Source organism: Equus przewalskii, chromosome 9, assembly GCF_037783145.1.
Source record: "Equus przewalskii isolate Varuska chromosome 9, EquPr2, whole genome shotgun sequence".
Lineage (NCBI taxonomy): Eukaryota > Metazoa > Chordata > Mammalia > Perissodactyla > Equidae > Equus > Equus przewalskii.
This window is the reverse complement of record NC_091839.1, coordinates 79,990,634-80,010,888: the sequence shown is the minus strand read 5'-3', so window position 1 is coordinate 80,010,888 and position 20,255 is coordinate 79,990,634. Positions and strand designations below refer to the sequence as shown.

The 20,255-nt window shown below is 41.5% G+C and overlaps 2 long non-coding RNA genes across 2 annotated transcripts in view; one reads left to right on the top strand and one right to left on the bottom strand.

Annotated features, from left to right (window-relative positions):
* The window catches only part of LOC139073429 (uncharacterized), a 16,506-nt gene extending 13,754 nt beyond the window's left edge, over nt 1–2,752 (top strand). The window contains exon 3 of the long non-coding RNA XR_011522154.1: nt 2,493–2,752. This is a non-coding gene — a long non-coding RNA (uncharacterized lncRNA). The remainder of the gene's footprint in view (nt 1–2,492) is intronic.
* LOC139073431 (uncharacterized) lies at nt 2,713–20,255 on the bottom strand. Its single transcript, XR_011522156.1, has 3 exons — nt 19,982–20,255; nt 14,774–14,830; nt 2,713–4,796 (listed from the first exon to the last, which is right to left on the bottom strand). It is a non-coding gene; the product is annotated as an uncharacterized lncRNA (long non-coding RNA).

The following is a 20,255-nucleotide window of genomic DNA, read 5'->3' as shown; positions in this document are numbered from 1 at the left end:
AGACCTCTGGAAATGATCACTGTGGGCCTTTAAGAAGCAATAGAAAACCCGACTGAATGAAAACTGACCTCCTTTCTGGCTGCCCTGATGGACCATGCCTTCTCAGTGCCTGTCCCCAGGGCTAGGACAGGGATTCCCCAGCCTGAGTCTAACGCCTCCAGGAACCACAGGCAGGCTGATGGAGGGTGGAGAGAGCGCAAGGACTGGGTGTCACCGTCCCATCGTGAGTGAAGGCTGGTCTGGTTGTTTAGGTTAGTCTCGAATGATCCGACGGGAGAGAGTAGGCTCGACTTTGTGTTTAATCTCCTGATGTCTTTCTTCTAATGCAATTATTTGAAATATAACTCAACAGAAAAGAGAAACCTCCTATAAGTTTCTTGAAATGTTTATTTCATATGGAGGTTTTTGCTTATTTGGTTAATTTTTAAGGATTTATAGCATGATATTTTCTTCCCCCCAAAAATGGATGAAAAGATGGTCGGTTTTAAAGTTTGAGTATCTTAAGAGAGGACTTGGCCTTTGTTAAATTTTGTTTGAGAAAATTCATAGAAAGTTCCTGTGAGGCAACTGTATTCTTAGACAGCTCCTTATTCAGGATTCAATTGGGTCATTTCTGAGGTTATTCTGGGAACTGGGTGCATTTGTTCTCTCGCTGAATCACAGATTCTGACATTATTTTACAAGTTCTTGGCCTTTTTCTAAAAACTGACAGGCATATGGAAAAGTTAATAATTCAGTGAGTAAAATATGCTTATGTCTGCAAACAGCAAAAAGGAAAAGATGTGTCTTATTTTTACTGTGACTCTTCCTAAAAGTATTAAAAATGCAAATCCAGATGCGACATAGGAAAGGTGCAAACGATTCTGACCTGAGTCTTTTCTGTCATACAGTGCTTTCATTTTCCTTGAAATGAAACGACCTACAGCCCAGCTTAGATCAACACTATATCCAATAGGATTGAACCTACAGAATTAAAAAAGGAAGAGAGTTCTTAGAAAAATGTGGCTTCTGTGAAATACAGCTAGATTTCATCAAAATGGCTGTTTCTACATTATTTGTTTAATTTAGAGATAAACTTGAGGATGATTTCTTATAAATGACACTAATATCTTGTATGAATGCATAGATGCAAATCAGATCAGATATCTTTTAAGGAGATATGAGTAGGACTTATCTAGGCACTAATAATTTCCCTTTTTTAAAATAATTCTTTGCAATGATATTTTAGTTATATTTGGAAAGTAGCTGTCAAACTATAAAAATAACCTCATAGTCCATAAAAGGATACGACATCTTCAAACTAAAGATGAGTACTCTTTTTTAGAGCATGAGAAGTCCCATTGCTTGGGTTGCTATTCCCTCTGTCCGTAGGTTTACAGAAAATGACCTACTAGGAGCTCAAATTTGGGTGGATAATTTGTGAAGTATCGCACAAATTCATGGAAAGAAAGGAAAGCCTTTGTGCAGCCAGATGTTGCTGTGCGCAGTGGCACAGGGACAAACTCTTTCCTCCTGGGAGCTTTGGTTTTCTTTGCCTGGAATCCTCTTTTCTCCATCTTGCACAGCAGCCTCCTTCTTGCCTTGGGATCTCAGCTTGAAGGTCACCCTAGCGCGATTGTTCTGACCACCCAGTCTACTCAGTGCCCTGTTATCACCACGTTTATCACTAATTGATACTCTTGGATTTTGTTTGTTTAGTGTCCATCTCCTTGCACATGGAGGGCATGAACTTTGTCTTATTCTTGCTGTAATCCCAGCCTTGGGAACGGTGTGTAGCAAGTATTATGAGTTGAATTGTGTCCCCTCAAAAGATATGCCGACAACCTAACCTCCCATAGCCCAGAATGACCTTATTTGGAATATAACCATTGCTAATGTAATTAATTAAGATAAGGTCATATGGAGTAGGGTGGGCCTTTAGTCCCAAAAGACTGTTGTTCCATAAGAAGAGAGAGAGACACGCAGAGAATGGACGTGAAGACACAGACACACGGAGAAGATGGCTACGTAAAGGGAGAGGCAGAGTTTAGAGTTATGTTGCCCCAAGCCGAGGAGCGCCTGGGGAACAGAAACGGGAAGAGGCAAGGAAAGACTCCCCCCACCCCCCCCACCTCCCCCACCCCCCCCACCCCCCGGAGATTTCGGAAGCAGCAAGGCCACCCTGCAACACCTCAATTCTCTTTCAAATGCTGAGGGCTGACATGCCATCCTTTCAACCAGTGGTGAGATATCTGCCTTGCAAATGAAACTAATGGAAAATAGGATTTTTGTAATAAAAACCTGCTGTCTAGTAAGTGGGCTGAAACATATCATTCTATTGCAGTTCAATTTGGCTTGAAATAATATTGCTATAATTTCATCAGAAATACGTGTAGGAAAGAAGATTTTTACCATAATTTTGTGCTCATTGTTACTGTAAACTTGCAAGTTTTGGCTAGCATCGTTCAATAATTTAAACATCATTATTATATATTTGTTTTCTTTTTTTGCAGCAATAAGAGCACACCTTTGGGGAACTGCATGGATCTGATCGTTGAATCGAAGCCAACTCCATCCTGAAGGAGAAATTTTCCTCCTCCATCCAGGTGGACAATTCACGGGCAGAGTGAATCAGTGTCAAAGTGATGAGGAAAATATTCCGGGTTATTAGTTTCCAAGATCTGCATGATCAAAATGAAAATAACTCAAAAACACAAATTCAAAACATATTCATTATTAAAACTGATTTTTAATGATTTCTTTTTTAAAAATCTCAAATCACTTGAAAGCAAATCATATACATGTATGTACGTATACACTTGAGTGCGTGTGTGAAATCATTACCATTTGGGAACGGAACATTTTTATTATGAGATCCTTTGGAAAGCTACTCTAGCAACTCCCTCCATTTGTACCAAATATCTCTTGATAAATCGGTGGTGAGCATCTTCACTTACTCCTTGGTGCTATAGCAACAGTTTCTTTAGGAGACATATTGTCCTAGAAGTACAGTTTTCTCTGCCTCATTTGGACACGGCACATAGATTTAAGCACAAAGAGACAAATGGATGTACTGGAAACAAAGAGCAGACTTCACGGGGAGTCGTACGCAGGGTCTGAGAGTGTTTCCTGTCTTGCAGGAAGCATTCACATCATGACTTGTCGTCTATACTGTCTGGCCCAGTGTCTCCTAACTTCCTGGAATAAAACCAAACCAAGCAAAACAATAAAAATGACAATTTTTCTGTGTTTTGGAATTCCAAACTCTTATTACTGGAATACTAAATCTTTCCACCCTACTGGCTGTCGTGCTTTCAAAATTAACAGGGCTTTTTACGGTTTGTTTTTCAAAAATATAATGTTCCTGTATATATCCCATATATTATAACAATTTATTTTAAGTGTTATTCTTAAATTCTGCTAATGCTTGCACAAAGATCAAAATATTGACTTATTATTCAAGTTAACTTTTCTTTTTACTTTTGTAAATGGCTTGAACAAAATTCATCCTCCCTTAAATAGTACGAATTGAGTTTTAGATATAGGCAAATGGGAGGGAAAAAGTAATATCAAAACAATCCTTAGTTTGTTCCGTGAATTTACCATTCCTGCCCTCCAAATGGACTTGTGGGTCCAACGGTTTCCAAATTTGATACCTAAGTTTCAACTTTGTCTTTATAAGAAACCATCCCGTCTAGAGCTGGGGCTGTGTTTTATCAGCACCATCACCACCAACCATGTCACCATCGCTACTCTTCAATTTGTAGAAAATCCAGCAATCTCTGCCAAGTTTGCGAGATACCAAAAGTGCATTGATTGTTTTCATGAGAAAACAATGAATTTTAGGGATGAATTTTAGGGATTCGTGTCACGTGTAAGGGCAGCTTCTGTCATAAGCTTCCACATCACATAGATAAATAGAATGGTGGAAGTTCAGAGGACTGGAGGAATCAGTGAAATCTGTGCTTCTCAAAGCAAGTTGAGCGGTCTCTTGGGACTATGCAGCCATGAGTCAGGTAAAGGGACACACGAGAACTGCAGGACGGGTAAGGGGCTTAGTGAAAAGGTGCGTTCATTGGGATTGGAAGCTGAGATTATAATATTACATAAAACATATGTCTTCATCATTCTATCACTCTCTTTTGCATCATTTAAGTTGAACATTCTCTCTTTTCTAGATTTTGGAGAGTGCTATCTTTTTGGACAATGAGTGTGATTGCTAGCAGTTACTGTATTTTAAGACAAGTTAAAAACGTTGTTTTACATCTAAAAGGAGCTGCAGGATGAGGTGTGGTGGGCGTGAGTGTGTGAAGGAGAGGGCTTTGGCTGGTAAAGAATTTAGTATCTATTTTTAAAATAAACAGATTATGGAAGCAAATGCAAAATTTTCATAAAATTTTAGGAGAAAAATTTTTTAAAGTCATTCTCTGTTTGGAGCAAGCATTCAAAGAGTGTCCAAATTCATTTAGTACAAATTCAGGAGAAACATTTCAGATTTACCTAATCCAGTGTTTTTATTATGCCCATGAGGGAGTAAAAGTGATGGACCAAGCCATTCGAATCCAGATTTTCTGACTGCCGGGCCTGAGCTCAGTGTCATAGCTCTTTGAGGCAAGAGGAAATGCAGAATTAACGTCAACTGAGTTTTGTCCACAGGCCACACATGATGATACTTGCCGGGCACTGTCATGGTTGCAAGCTGTGGTTAAGGGTTAGGCTCCCGGTCAGACTTCCTCAGTGGGAAATTGGTTCCACCTCTTACTCCCTGTGTGACTTTGGACGGGTCACTTAAGTTCTCTGATTCCTAGTTTCTTCATCTGCAAAATGAGGATCATAAATGAAGCTCACTCGCTGATAAGGATTAAATAAGATAATTCTTGCAAAGGATTTAACAGTGCTTGATGCATAAACGTTGACTAAATGAATTTTGTATTCAAAAAAGAAAGAAAAAAACCTTGCAAGTCATAGGGGTGGGGAGGATGAAGTGGGATTTTACGTGCATTTCACAAATGAGAAAAATCAGGGTTGAGTAAAAGTCAGTAACTTGCCGAGAAGTTGCAAAACCAGAATGTGAAGTTGTATCTGTCTGAACCGGAAGTTGAGGCTGCGTCTGCTGCGCCATCTTGCCTTCTGAGAGGAGCAGGGAGCTGGCAAGAGCACGGGGACCATCGACTTTGAGAGCTGGCCGCTGTGCTCATGCTGAGCCCTGAAAGCTTCTGGCAGCTTCCCAGCAATTCTGGAAATCCGAAAAGCTCTGAACAGGATGCAGCCCAGGTGGCAGAAGGCAATGGGAATATTCAGGTGCAAATATCACTCAAAGGTGAAACCTGGAATGTGAGCTTGGCTTCGTTTAGCTAGTTCCCATTCGTTCTCAAGGACAGGCGCTGTGTCCTCTCTTTCTGCAGAACTGACTCACCCATGCCCATTGCTTTAAGAACTCACTCTGGGCTAGCTCTGCCAATCAAGTGACCTTGGGCGGGTCACCTACCTCTTCAAGGCTTGATTAGGACAGAGCCTCAGGCCACACACCCGACCAGCGTACTCAGATTCTTACAGAGTGATACCCTGAAATATCTATTTTTTTATCTCAACTTTTCACCGAAGTAAACCTTAAGGCAGAAACAAATCTACCAATCCTATAAGTGTACAGTTCAATTAATTTTCACAAAATAAACACAGTCTCAAATCAAGTAATAGAGAAGCCCAGTCCAGAAGACCCCCAGTTAGACCTCCTCCTTGTCAGCACTCTTCCAAGATAACCACTGTATTCTGACTTCCAACATTATTGCTTATTTGGCCTATTTATGAAATGTATCTAAATGGAATTACACAGTGTGTGGCTCCATTTGTGCCACACAAGAAGTGGGCTTCTCCCACTCAACAGTGTGTTTGTGAAATTCATCCATGTTATTGCATGTGGTTATAGATTGTTCATTTTCATTGCTGTGTAGTAGGGGGTCAGCCTCCTATTTTGTAAATAAAGTTTTATTGAAGCCCTGCCAGGCTGATTCATTCCTGTCTACAGCTGCTTTCACTCTGCAACGGCAGAGTTTAGTCGCAGCAGAGACTGTATGGCTGCCAAAGGTGAAAATATTTACCATCTGGCACTTTCCAGAAAGAAGTTTGCTGACCTCCAAATCTATAGTCTCTGATCACGTATACCAACAGTTCTTTATCCGTTCTACTCTCCACAGACATTTGGATTGCTTCTACTTTTGAGTTATTTCATATAGTGCTGCCTTGAACTTTCTTGTACGTGTCTTTTGGTGACATATGTACACATCCTATTGGGTGTATGGCGTGTGTATTTTTTTTTAAATCTCTGACTGATTCTAACATACAGACGGGTTTGGAAACCTCTGCATTAGAACTGTAATCTAACCCAAAGTGTTTAAATTCTCTGGTCCAAGGTCACGCAGAAGATCACTGGCAGAGCTGAGATTGATAACCAAACCCCTGTTTCTTGGAACAGTTCTGTTTTCCGCTGTAGTTCCTGTAGTCATTATCTTTAGAACATTAACTTAGAAGGGTTTTTACTTATCCAAGGTCTTTCACAAACATGACTCTTTTCTACCATATCTGGTTGTGCATTTTCAAGAACAGGAAACTCACTGCCTTAGGAGAATTTTAGAGAAGGAAGGGATTATATAAATCACTTAACCCAAACCCTTCATTTTATAAATTAGTAAATCGAGGTTCAGAGATACCAATGATTTTCCCACAATAAGCATTTTGAGTCTTGACTTTTATCATGTACTACAAAACGATTTTGAACCTGCTGGTTTTGTCTTTGCATTTGGTACTATTTCAGTCAATTAGCTGACCAAAGTAAGACCTATTCATTTGAACTATGTAATCATTACAGAAATGTCTAAAGTAAGACAAACAGTTTCTTCTTCCCCTTCCAACTGTATAGCTGGTCCCCCCTAGGCAACCACTCTTAACATTTTGTTTTTCGATCATCCGTATGTAAATACGTAAAAATACATGTAACGGGTATGAGTCCACAACTTTGATGAGGAAGAAATATTACTTAATTTTTCTTTCACTCAAATTAATTTCTCCTTGAGGCTCCCCGCCATCAGGCAGGCGGCTCCTCACTCTCAGTGAATTTGGAACTCCCTCCCTTTCTCTATAGTTGTGCCTGTAGGTCAGCGGGGGTGTGTGGTACCAAGAATTCAGTGGGAGGTACAGCATGGGCAGCATCTGATCCTTGGTGACCATGGTGATACTGAGACATCTTTCATCCTCTCTGGGCCCTGGCCACTGGTCCCCACAGATGCATTGGCCACTGTTGTCAGACCCTGTCAGGTGTGGTGGCATCTGTGCCTGAGCCACAGCGATCTCTGCCAGGCTGCCTGAGGCCCTTCCTGCCCTGCTCATTCCAGCCATTTCCTCTGTGGGCTCCTGCCAGCTTCCTTGGCCTCCCTAGAAATTGAGGCCCAGCTTTCCTCTGGCCTTAGGTCCCACTAGCCTTGCTGGAGTTTTCCAGTTGCCCAGGTTCTATCTGTGGCTTTTGGCATCAAGCGCCTTTCTTCCAGGCTCACTTCCAACACTCACTCTTTCCTTCCAACACGCTCTCATCTCTCCCCACAGTGGGAGTGTCTCCTGTCCAACCTTCAACAAGCCTCCTCGTACACGTGTTTCCTATGCTTGGATTTTTATTTCTGTCAGGATTTTTTTCCAGTCAGGCAGTGGGGAGATCCCTCTTTTCTCAAACCCTCAAACATTCGCAAGTTTGACTTTTTTGGAAACCAGTTGCTAGGGTGGTGCTTTTTTCCAAAGCTCACTGGGAACATTACATTCAGAGCAGCCCAGGGGCTCAACTGGGGGTAAGGGGAGAGAGAGGTAACGGTGGCCTACTGGAAGGAAAAAAACGTGGTTAATATTCAAATTATTATCCTGCCACAAAAATGGGCACATCAGAAGGGTAATTATTTAGTCTTGTTTTTATTCCAGAATCAGGTCATACAATATATAAACTGTAGCTCTCATTTTCACTTAACATATGGGACAAATACCTGCACACAGATATGCCTCATTATTTGTAATGGTTTCATAGTACAATTTGTTCAATTATTTTCTTGTTGATGGATAGCTAGGTTGTTTGTGTTATTACAAATAATTATAATAATAACCAATGTTTACTATGGTCTTAAAATGTAGTAGGCAATGTTCTAAGCACTTTACATGCATTATTTCATTTAATCTTCATAAAACTCCGTGAGATAGATATTATTGCTTTGCTTTCTTTCTACAGATGAGAAAATTGAGGCCCATAAGGATTAAATAGCTTACTCAAGGTCGTAGTATGGAATGGATTTGAATCCCAGCGAGTCTATGTGTAGTGGCCGTGCTCTAACCATTACACAGCTCTGCCTCCTCCTTTCCTGAGGGTACTCGTACACTCGCTTATATACTTCATTTTTATTGCTGTCGGATCACCCCAGAACTGAGGTTGTAGGGAAAGTATTTGTGCATTTTTGTATTCTGACAGATACTGGGAGATTATTTTTGGATTGAAGCAGTTTACGGAACCATCCCTGGTGTTCAACGGGAGCGAGCGCCCCCGAGCCTTCCCAGTGCTGGGTGGCAGGACGCATCTGAAGTTACGTCGTGCTGGTTGGAACCCTGTCTTCCACTCCAGTGATGTCCAGGTGTTTCAGTTTTCACTTCCCTGATGCCTATCGTGGATGTCAAGCACCTTTTCTTATGTTTACTGGCCCTTTGCATTTCCTCTGCTGTCAATCACCTGTCCACACCTGTCACTCTCTAATTAATTTGCAGGAGCTCTTTGCATATTGGGGATATTAAGCCATTGTGTTATATGTGTTGTAAACATTTTCTCTTAGAAGATCACTTATTCTCTGCTTTATACTACATAAAAGTTACACATGTTTATTTAATCAATTCTTCTCATCTTTTCCTTCATAAACTAGCTACATAGTACACTATAAGTAGTTTTTTAAAAAAAGTATATTCAGTTGTAATTTTCCTATCTTGCTAAAGAAAACTTTCCTCATTCCATAGCGACACAAACGTTTTCCTATTTTTTCTTCTAATATCTTTATGACTTTCCTTGTTTTATAGTTAGTTCCTTAACTTTTCTGGAATTTCCTTTTGGATATGTGGTAAGATAGGAGTTGACATTATTTTCTTGCTTATATATAGCTGATTATCTCCAGCCTGTTTGTTATATGCCCTTTGAATTGTATGCTTGACAAATATTATGTATTCTTTCTCAGTGACTTCTGCTCCCAGATATACGTGCGTTGACTTTTGGACCCCATTCTCTCCCACTGATTGATCTGTCTTAATAGCAACACAGTTCTACTTTGATTGCAGTAGTTTGATATCTGGTAAAAACAGTACTGTCCCTACTTCTGAAATGGAACTATAAAGTTCATTAGACACTTTTCTTCTCCAGATAATTAATAATATCTCAGTAGGCCAGGATGCTACCTTCTTATAAATTGGTTTTCTTATGAATGAAGGAATACGACTTTTTAGGCAGATGAAGCTTTTTATGTCCAAGTTACATGATCTGACATCCTTCAAATTTTGTCAAATAATATTATCAATCACTTGACCTTGAATTTGGATTAGAATTAGATTTTTTTTTTCAGCTTTAGACATTGCCTTAAGACAATAGGAAAATTATCCAATAAGAGAAAAAAAACCTAACAAGTTTTATGACTGATAAAGATCATATCTTGTTTGAATAGAAATAATTGAAAAGTTAAATACATTTTTTTGAAAGATTCGGTCTTAGCTAACATCTATTACCAATCTTCCTCTCTCTTTCTTTTTCTTCCTCAAAGCCCCAGCACGTTGTTGTATATTTTATTGTAGGTCCTTCTAGTTCTTCTCTGTGAGCCACTGCCACAGCATGGCCACTGACAGACGGGTGGTGTGGTTCCACATCCGGAAACCAGCCTGGGCCGCCGAAGCGGAACACACTGAACTTTAACCAGCAGGCCACCAGGGCTGGCTAAAAGTTGAACACTTATAATTCTCGTAGTGCAGTGCTCATCTTTGATGTCCCTTCCCCCCAATCTTTATCACTAATTTGCATCCAACTTTAATATTGAAATGTATAAAGATATAGAAAACATCACGTGATTTTTATTCCAAGCTTCATTATGGATGTGAGAGAGCTGAAGTTTAGTATTTTTTTCATACCAACATCTTGACTAATTTTCCACTAAAATCCATGAGTGAGTTGGTTCTTATGACTTTCGACTAGGCTATCCTTGTTTGTAAATGTAGCTACGTGGGTATATTTCTCTGGATACCGTATCTATCTATGTTCAAGTAATGCAAATAGAACACTCTGCGTATGGTCTATTACTACTTTATAATACTGTATTACTATTGTATATTACTCAGTTATAATCTGGAATTGGCACAACAATGATTCATGTGCTGTAACACCCATTACTGCTTTCTACAAACTTTCAAGAACCTTTTATTTTGGGAAGAATTCTGTCTCAGTATCCATCACAGTGGATTTCTGCCCTCATTTCCTTGTATTTATTCTGGGTGGTGTTTGCACGACGAGGAGGATCTATTTTGGTTGGAGACACTGTTCCCTTCTGAGAGGAGGAAGTGAGAGCTTGGTCTCTGTCTCCAGTTGCAAAGCTGTTGGACAGATCAGACAGGGAGCTCTGTCAGCCAGGCTCCAGGAAGCCTTCCCTCTTCTGATGGGGCAACTAAACAATTGTTGTCATTACAATGGGCCAAATGGAGAAGTATTCTTAGAACAATAAGAAAAGGGAAAGTCGGCCACCAGGCAGGAAAGGCTTTCAAGCAACATCAAACTCAGAGAATGTGAATGTCCTTTAAATGTAAACAGCTTACCACAGCACTTCTCCGAATGACAATACCGGGAGCGTTTGCCATGCGCCAGGCACTTGACACACGCTCTTATCTCTAATCCCATAGCTGCTGTACCAGACAAGCATCTCCCCATCTGACACAGGAAGAAACTGAGGCCAGAGAGGTTGTGATAACCTCTCCATGGCTGGTAAATGTGGGATTCAAACTCAGGCTTGTATAATACAGTTATTACCTGAGATGGCTCATACTCTTATCTACCTCTTTTTTAAATTAAAAAGTAGTTGAAGAGCTTACAGTTCTTAATGAATGAATCTATTATCTCCTTACAAAAAGCACAAGGCAGCAGGCACTGAGGGCTCCATTAATACCCTGAAATATGTTCTTTTTCTGTTGAGTTTCTCTGAATACTACAGAGGCCATGGGAACCTGAAGAAAACTTGCTAAATGCTGTGTGTGATAGCATAACAGCCTCCTTTGTCACATGCATAATTATTGTCCCTGGATCAGTCTCAAACGCTGCCAATGACACATAGGACGAACTCTTATTCAGCATACAGTGACTTCAGCTCTTGGAAACAAGTGTGCAGATTAAAGGTCTAAATTAACAATAACCATCATACTAATGTCAATGGTAGATTACTGGACAAGTGTAACATATGCATCTGAAAAATAATCATCTACTGTTAAACCTTTGGTCTTCTTTCCATTAGAGTTTTAACATTTCATTAAATGTTTCTGTTAAATGCTAGATCAATGAAGCAATTCTTCACCTTAATTGCATATAATTTACAATAGGTGAGAGGAGAAAATAATGGTTCTAAAAGTGAGATGCCCATTGGATTGTTTTTGGATACGCAGGAATTATTGACAAGAACTAGTCAATAATTGACTTAAGCGCTATAATGGACCATGAAAAGTTACCAGTTTTCTAGCTGCTTCAGGTGCAATGACTCAAATAATTTTATAGTTTTTTGCTAACACTTTCTTAGGTTCCACTGGGCCCAACCTGGGCCTACTGTACACCTAGGTGGGCTAAGGGGCTATTTGCGTGGTATTATTTGAAGCTCTTCTTCTCATTGCCTATGGCCACACGCCCTTTCAAGATTTCCTTGTCCTCAACTCTTGCATTGGCCTGCCCCCAGTTTCAGGAATATCCGCTCTGTAGAAGGGAGGGGAAGCCATGCTTCCACTAGCTCTTGTTGATAACACTTTCATGGATGGGTTAGCCACTCTTAGTTACCACCACAGAAAGCAGGATTCTGGGCAAACAAATGGGACAGAGGATAAGGCAGGTATGCTGTGAAGTGAAGTTAGGATGGTGAGAGTGGGATGAACAGCATCTGGAACTCTATTCAGGGCACTGAACACAAGGAAGACGGAGCAAAATGGAGGAAGAATGATAAGAAGAAAGCATTAAAAGAGAAATGGCTCCCCAAAGAAGAGGTAAAGGACTTCCTCATTCTTTTGCCTACGGTCCTCTGAGGTTTGTTGAAACAATCAACCCACAGGACTCCCCAGCGTGGTGGCCATGCCTACAGTCTTCTTGCAAGGGAAATCAGCCCATCCACAGCACACACTGAGGAAAATACTCTGGAAAGTTCCTCAGGCATTGGTGGCTATGTTTCGTTCCACGTCAGCCTGCTTACTGACAAACAGCTGGACCAGAGTGCATACCTAACGCAAAGGTGGCTAATCGAGTCAGACCAGCAGCCTCTCAGGGGATCTGATGCCAAAAGCTCTGCCCTTGAGGAATGATGGTGCTTAACTGGACAATCCAATGCTCTCTCTTGAGACTTCGAACTCACGTTACCTAGTGAAAATCAGCTGGTTGGTAGCAGAAAAATATACATACACAGAGAGATGGAGAGGGAGGCAGAGAGAATACTTGAGAATATGCAAGGGAATAATCCGGTCACTAGAACTGTGTAGAATCCTGACTCATTTTCTAGAACATATACTATTTTCTAGTCTCCATGGGAAACATCTGTTCTTGTGATTCCTGGTTGAGAGGCTTCTTCCAGACTCTGGTTTAGATTCTGAACGTTAGAAGAAGAAAGCTGGTCAGGATTCCTGTTTTTCTTATTTCCACTGGTGTCATTCCACGGAGCACGATGCTCTGGGCCTATCTCTTGACTAACATGAATAAATCACCTCTTTGCGACCTTTAAAGGGGCCACATAAGCAATTATCTAAAAATATCATCTGTATTTTTTTTTTATCTAAGATGTCAGTTTACATAAAAGGCTGTTAAATGAGACTTTTCCAGTTGCCTTAGTTCACCTTAAACTCCAATGATGAGAAAAATGGGAGATAAGCGCAACCACATTCTAAGGAGACATGCTAGATAAATCCATGTTAGAAATAGTAAGAGAGCTGAACTAGCTAAACAGCCATATTTGGATTAAGATGTCAGAGGAAAGAATTAGACTAGTAGGAGGTGCTATTGTCCCACCAAGGCACCCCAAGGCAAGTCCAGGGGACCCCCGGGATAATATCTGTATCCGTCAAGGTTCTCTGGTGGTGGGACACCAGGCTAGAGACTCAGGAGAAGTGATGGTGCAGTCCCAGTCTGAAGGCCAGCAGACGGAGACCCAGGAGAGCTAATGGCGCATATGAAGTCCAAAGGCAGCCTTCTGGAGAATTCCCCCTCACTCAGGGAGACTGGTAATTTTGTTCTATTGAGGCCTTCAACTGATTAGATGAAGCCAACCCACGTTATGGAGGGTAGGCTGCTTACTCAGAGTTCACCGATTTAAATGTTCATCTAATCCAAAAACACTCTCTAAGCTGACACATCAAATTAACCACCACAATAGCCTATAAAGACGGTGGGGGATCTACAGCAAGGGGAGACAAGCTTGCATCCCCACAGCTGGTGGGTACTTGCTGACCTGCAGAAGCTTCCACTGCCATGATGGAGCAGGGCTAGAGAATCCTTGGGACAGCTTGACACGATCTCCTGTGTTTGAGGTCATTGCAAGCTTGGAGATTGGTACTGCCTCCTGTGTCAGGGATTCTGGATGAGAACAGCTGAAGGAAAGCAGCCTTGGGGCAGCCTGTATTCGGACCACTTGCAGGACAGAAATAGTCTTGCAAGAGATGATTGCTTCCATCATATTCCCTCTTGTTCATCATTCACGCTGTAAGTGATCTTTCTAAATCACAAATGTAATCTTGTTATTCCCCTACTTGTCTGTGGCTCCTGGATGTCCGCAGAATAGGACACTAACTCCTGCAAGCGGCTCATGAGCCCTCCGTGATCTGTACTTCCTACCGCTCCAGCCTCACCTCATTTTCTCCTCAGCTTACACCTCCCAGCCCACTGTGCCAGCAACATCCCTCCGCTGTCTGCTTGGTGAGTGCTGATGCCTATGTGGAGACTCAACTTGCATCACTTGTCCCAAACCTTGACTCATCTCCCCCAGGTTGAGGAGTCCACTCCCTTTGTTATGTCACGCTTTCACCATAGAACCCATAACACTCTTCTGCATGAATTTATTTACCTTAGCACCTTTTCCCTTGAGATTGTAAGTTACTTCAAGTCAGAGAACTCTGATTTATCCATGTTCCCAGCACCTAGCTCAGGGCCAGGACACAGGAAATGCTAAATTGATGTCAGCTGCGTAAATGAATTGCTAAAATATCTAGAAAGAAAGAAATTTTAAGTATTTGCAGAAATATCTGGGAAGAAAGGAATTTCAAGACTTCTCAGTATTTTGATATTTTCCTCTTTTTATTTCTTCTCCTTCCCAGTTTTTAACTTTTATTTTCCTGTAGTTAAAAGCAGCAGTTCTCAAAGTGTGGTCTACAGACTTCTAGAAGTCTCCAAGATCCTATCAGAGAGTCAAAAGTATTGACCTATGAGGTCAAAAGTATTTTCATATATTAGGATTTGCTTTTTTCACTGTTTTGCATTTGCCCTGATGTTGGAGCAAAGGTAATTAGAGTGCCTTACCTGGCTCAAAGCAGTGGCAGGAAACTGGACCATCCATTTGCTTACATCCACTCATAACTAAAAAGGAAAAAAAGAGCTAGTTTCATTTAAGAATGTCCTAGATGAAGCAATACATTAATTAATATGATTAATTTTATTAACTCACAACCTCTGAGAACAATGTTCCATGTGATGCAATGGGAGTATGTGGAAATCGCTGATGCCACCGCCTGAAAAACGAGTTGTCTCAAGGAAAAACAGTGTGAGGTGAGTTGCAGCCTGAACTAGTCACTTTTTTTTAATGGAACATGATTTTTACTTGAAAGAACAACTGACAGACAAACTGTGGTTCTTCAGACTTTGATATTTGGCAGGCATTTTCTTGAAAGTGAACAAAGTGTGTCTGTCATTTCAGAAAAAGAGCTGGCAGTATTTGTTGTGAATGATAAAATCTGAACTTTCAAGTGAAAATGAGAATTTTGAAAAACTTGTGGCTGCCATCTTGAGCTTGACAGCTTTCCAAAACTGACACCTTTTTTATTCTGATGAGATTGGTGATGATATTAACAGATGTGATTTTCTTGATACTGTAAAATGTGTCCACAGTTACAAGATGTGCATATCTCATTGAACCGATTTTCCAGATGACCAATACTTCATAATACAGAAGCCATGAGTAAAATATTCATTTTAAGTGCAAGACAGATTGAGATTTTTAGACAAGCGAATTTTAATGCAAATTTCCTTGATATGATTTCAGATTTCATATTGCAACTAACCTTTAAGAAACTACCACTTGCTTTGATGTAGTATCAAAAAAGAGTATCCATAATTATCTGAAAAGGCTACTAAAACACTCCTCCCTTTTCCAAATACAAACCTGTGTGAGGCCAGATTTTTTTCATATTCTCCAACCAAACAACATAATGGAACAAACAATGCAGAAGCAGATATGAAAGTCTAGCTATTGTCTTTCAGCCAGACATTAAAGAGATCTGCAAAAAGTCAAATAAAGCTATGCTTCTCTCTTTTTTTGTATCAAAAAATGTTCTTTTAAAAAAATATATGTTCTTTATGTTATCAGGTAATGAATTTATTATTATTTGAAATGCATTAAGTATTTTTTAAATTTCTCAGTTTTAATTTCTAATATGGTAAATAGCAATTGATATAACTTTGGGTCCCTTGATAATTTTTAGCAGTGTAAAAGTCACCAGAGACCAAAAAGTATGAGCCACTGCTTTTATCCCCTTTCTTCTTGAAAAAGGGAGGCAGCTTTAAAGAAGGAGCACGTTGATGTTTACAACACAAAAGAAAAAATCAGACACAAACAATTCAGAAATGCCCAAAGGGAATTTCTGTTTTAGAGTTGAGACCAATGTTCCAAGTTACACGGAGGAAAAGTAAAATAGACAGAGACCCACACATCCAAAATGCTTTCTGGCACACTGATAGCCGGTTAGCTAGCATCCAGCACAGCATATGGAGGCAGTCAGCTCTTAGGTTTTATTTAAACTGAGACAACAATTGCATAATTGGGTTTACTCATTCAAAGTGCAAAACAAGTCATCTAATCTGAACCAAGTGAGAGACTCCTCTTATTTTGAAAATACATGCATTCTTTAATGCCACCAGATTTATAAAAGGACCAGCTATAAAAGTACTGGAAATTAAACAAAGATCTCATTTGCATGTTCATATTCATGCACAATATTCACATAAAAACAAAGCTGAGTTTTTAAAAGTTATACAACAAGCAAGTGCTCACCATTTCCTCAAAACATTGGGTAGTATAGGGAAGATTATATTTTGGTGAAACTGGTAGCTTAAGTTTCAGTCAAATTCTGTTAATTACAATAAATTTCAAAGACTGTCTCAATTATTGAGCTTCCGGAATTTGTTCAGTCAAATATTATCTGAAATAGGCTATTATCTCTGACTTAAAATACCTTCTGTATTAAGATTTTTGTATATATATTCATTATAACAGACATCTGACCTGTAGCTTTCTGGCCTTTTTTTTTTTCCTTCTTCTCCCCGAAGCCCCCAGTACATAGTTGTACATTCTAGTTGTAGGTCCTTCCGGTTGTGGCATGTGGGACACCGCCTCAGCGTGGCCTCATGAGCAGTGCTATGTCCACCCCCAGGATCTGAACTGGCGAAACCCTGGACTGCTGGAGAGGAGCGCGCGAACTTAACCACTTGGCCACGGCCGGCCCCTGGTCTTGGGCGCACTATTGTTGAAGATTTTTCACTAAGTGAGAAACAGGTGTCATTTAGAGAGCACAGATTCTCACAGGGCTGCAGTGCTGACGTTATTGATCACGGACAGGGCTTTGCAGAAGTTAAACCACAGCGCAGGCGGCATGGCTCCCCTCCCACAGCACAGGCGCTACGGTTTGGAAGGCAGATCCCACTGCTGAACTGCCTGATGGCTGTCTTCACCCATGACCTTTTGTTTTAACCAAAGCGCAGCAAAACCTTCCTGGGTACAGGTTGCTATGACATCACTGTTCTTCACTCACAGTCCTGTTAGTAGCCAGAGCTCTTGAATTCCTTGGGCACTGAATTCCTGTGACTGTTCCCATTTTGACAGCGGCCACCCAGACGATCCCGCATTTGATCACATCAATTACTTTTACTATCTTTAGAAATGAAAACACAAAGCTGAAACATCTCGCAGAGAACTTGAGTGACCTCAGGAGTGTGCCCTCAGAGTCCAGTTTAAGGAACCCTCCTTCAGATCAGGACCCCTCGGCTGGAGCCGCAGGACACACAGTCTGCCTGCAGAGGAGGCGCTCAGGGGTCACTTTATTCCTGAAGCTGGAAATACACGCGTTTCTCAAAGCTTCCAGAGCTCTGCTGATGAAAAGGCCACAAGACGGAGAAGCCACTCCTCCAAGAACTTTTATCTCGGGAAAGTGAGATTTCACACATTGATTTCCACTTCCCGAGAAGCAAGTGTATACCTTGTTCCATGAAAAATAGGAAGTTTCCATCGTCAAGAAGACTTTGACTTGCAAACTTTATGTAAATTACTGGTGAACAAATTCTGGCAACAGTTGCCCTATTTTAAAATCTAAAGCAGAGTCAGCAGACGGCACCACCTGTGGGCTGAGTCAACTCGGCCCACGGTCGGGTGTTGTACGAGGGTGAGCTAAGAATGTTTCATACATTTTTAAAGGGTTGTTTAAAAAAAAGAAAACACTCCAATATGAAACAGAAATGGTACGTGGTATGTAAAATACAAAATAGTTACTATCTGGCCCTTTACAGAAAAAGTTTGCCAACCCCTGCTCTAAGGAATTGCTTGTTTTTAAAAAGCAATATTAGTCATATCTTGGGAAGTCGATAATATTCATATTCTGTCCTTTCTTCTTGATTCTCTTTTACTCTTCGTCTGCCTTTTTCTCACTATCAAATTGAAGGCTTTTAATGTATTACTACACTTGTTAAATAAGTTCTATCATTCAGTCTTTTAATTTAAAAACAGGTGAGCAGGCGATTTGTATTAATCCTCTTATTAAAAAAGAAAACATTAAAATAAACTAGTTTGTTTTGGATTCATTCTCCTGTGGGTCAGTAATTCTTGAGAAAAGGAAAGAGCAACCTATTTACCTTAAATGCCAACAGGAAAGCACAGCTAGTCCTTAATGTCTTTGATTTGCATTCTCATTCTTTTCTTGAATAATAATAATAAGCAGGTCACAGATGTTCACTGAGTTGGGAAATCACTTGAAGAAGGTTCAGCCTGAGCTGAAGGCTTCCCAGATGGAGTAAGGAATTGCTAAACCCAATGAAGGACAACTGAGCATTAGCCTCACTTCCTAAATCTCTTTTCCCAGGAATGAAAGCATGAATAATATTTGTTTGGTAAAATCAAAATGGCTTAATACTCTCTAAGCCTGCAGAAAAATTCACTTTCAGAGCTGTAAAATGGTTTATAAGCTTCATTAATAGTCAGTTTTAAGTATGATTAAGTGCTTAGAATAATAAGGACCCAAGAATTACTTGTCCATTAACTATTACGATCTCCTTTACCTGACTCAGAGAACACATTTAAGTAACCGAAGGAATGTCGTAATTATTCACTAAGGAAATAAAATGTGGTGGGTAAGTATCTGGGTGCTTTGCCATCTTCAACGGAGTGTTGCAGAAAGAGCATCTGGAACTAAGTCCCCAGGAAAACGCTGCTGCTGAGGAAGGGCTGCGACACAGATTGCTGATGACAGCATTTGTCCCAAATGTTGAATTTGAAAGACTGAAGTGAATTGTTTTCTTCCCTGAAGGCAGATGGGTCTTGCTAAGAGCTTCCTTGAGCAGGAAACTTAGGACCCCTGCCGCATTCTCCACCCCCTCACGGTCTCAGTTTCCTCCATTCTGGAGTTCACAGGAAGCAGGGGAGAGACACCAGAGGTGGGGGCTGGGGGTCACCCTTGGCGGTCTGAGAACTTGATCTGCATTACATTAGTCTGTGTGCTGCCGTTGGGGGCGTGGGGGGAGCCTAGATGTTGAGCACATCATAACCAGAGACGTCTGGCCCATTAAGGAATGCTGATCCAGAGCTCAGCCCGAGAAGCCCTGGTCACCAGGGCTGCGCCTGGCACGCCCCGGCATGGCACCACCACACCTCTCTTGGCACTAACTCTTGCCAGCAAACACCTCTGTAAGGACTGTAGGGGAGATGGTGCCCTCCAGGCCTCTGGTAAACCCGGTAAAGCTCTGCGTGGACATAGAGGGTATTGCCTTCCCCAGCACCAGCAGAATCCTGCCGTATGCACTACTGATCTTTGTGTGCAAATGTAGGCGTGATTGATCAGAACCCCAGGCTATGATGGCAGCCCTCACTGGGGTCAGGACCACAGCTGCTTGGGCTGCGCTCCTGGGCGCCCCCATGCTGCTCCTGCCCTCCCACTCGGAGCTCCACTCTGCCCCTGACTCCTTAGTCATCTTGGACCAGAGTCCTGCCATGCCCAGGCCCTCGGACTTTGCTCCTCCAAGAATGCATGAGTCAGGGCAGCTGGGATCTCTGGATCTTAAAGCGCCTCCTCCCGAACAACCACTCACGCCACCCCACGACCACACCCCGACCTTTGCCCCCATGGATCTCGACCTCCGGTGCTCTCTGAGCAGCAGGCAGCGTAAAGTCTGAGCTTTGGCCTCCACTCCAGAATTCCACCTTGTCTCCTCCTTGGGTGTAACGTTCCCACATCTCCCCCATGAACTTACCCTCCAACCCTGAGCTCCAGCTCTGCCTTGGCCTGCCTGCTACCTAGAGCACAAGCCAGGCTGGCCGATTCCCTGAAGTCAGCCTCTTCACGCCTGCTCCCCAAGACGGCTGCAGCTGTTTGTGTGCTCCCAGATTCCAAGGAACCTCCATACCTAGGACAAAAGTTGAAACTAAGGGAGAGAGAGCAGTAGGGGACAAATCGCCTCAGCAAATTTCCCTTGCAGGCTGGACGAGGGCTTGCTGAGGGGAAGTTCCTGCATCAGCACCCACCAG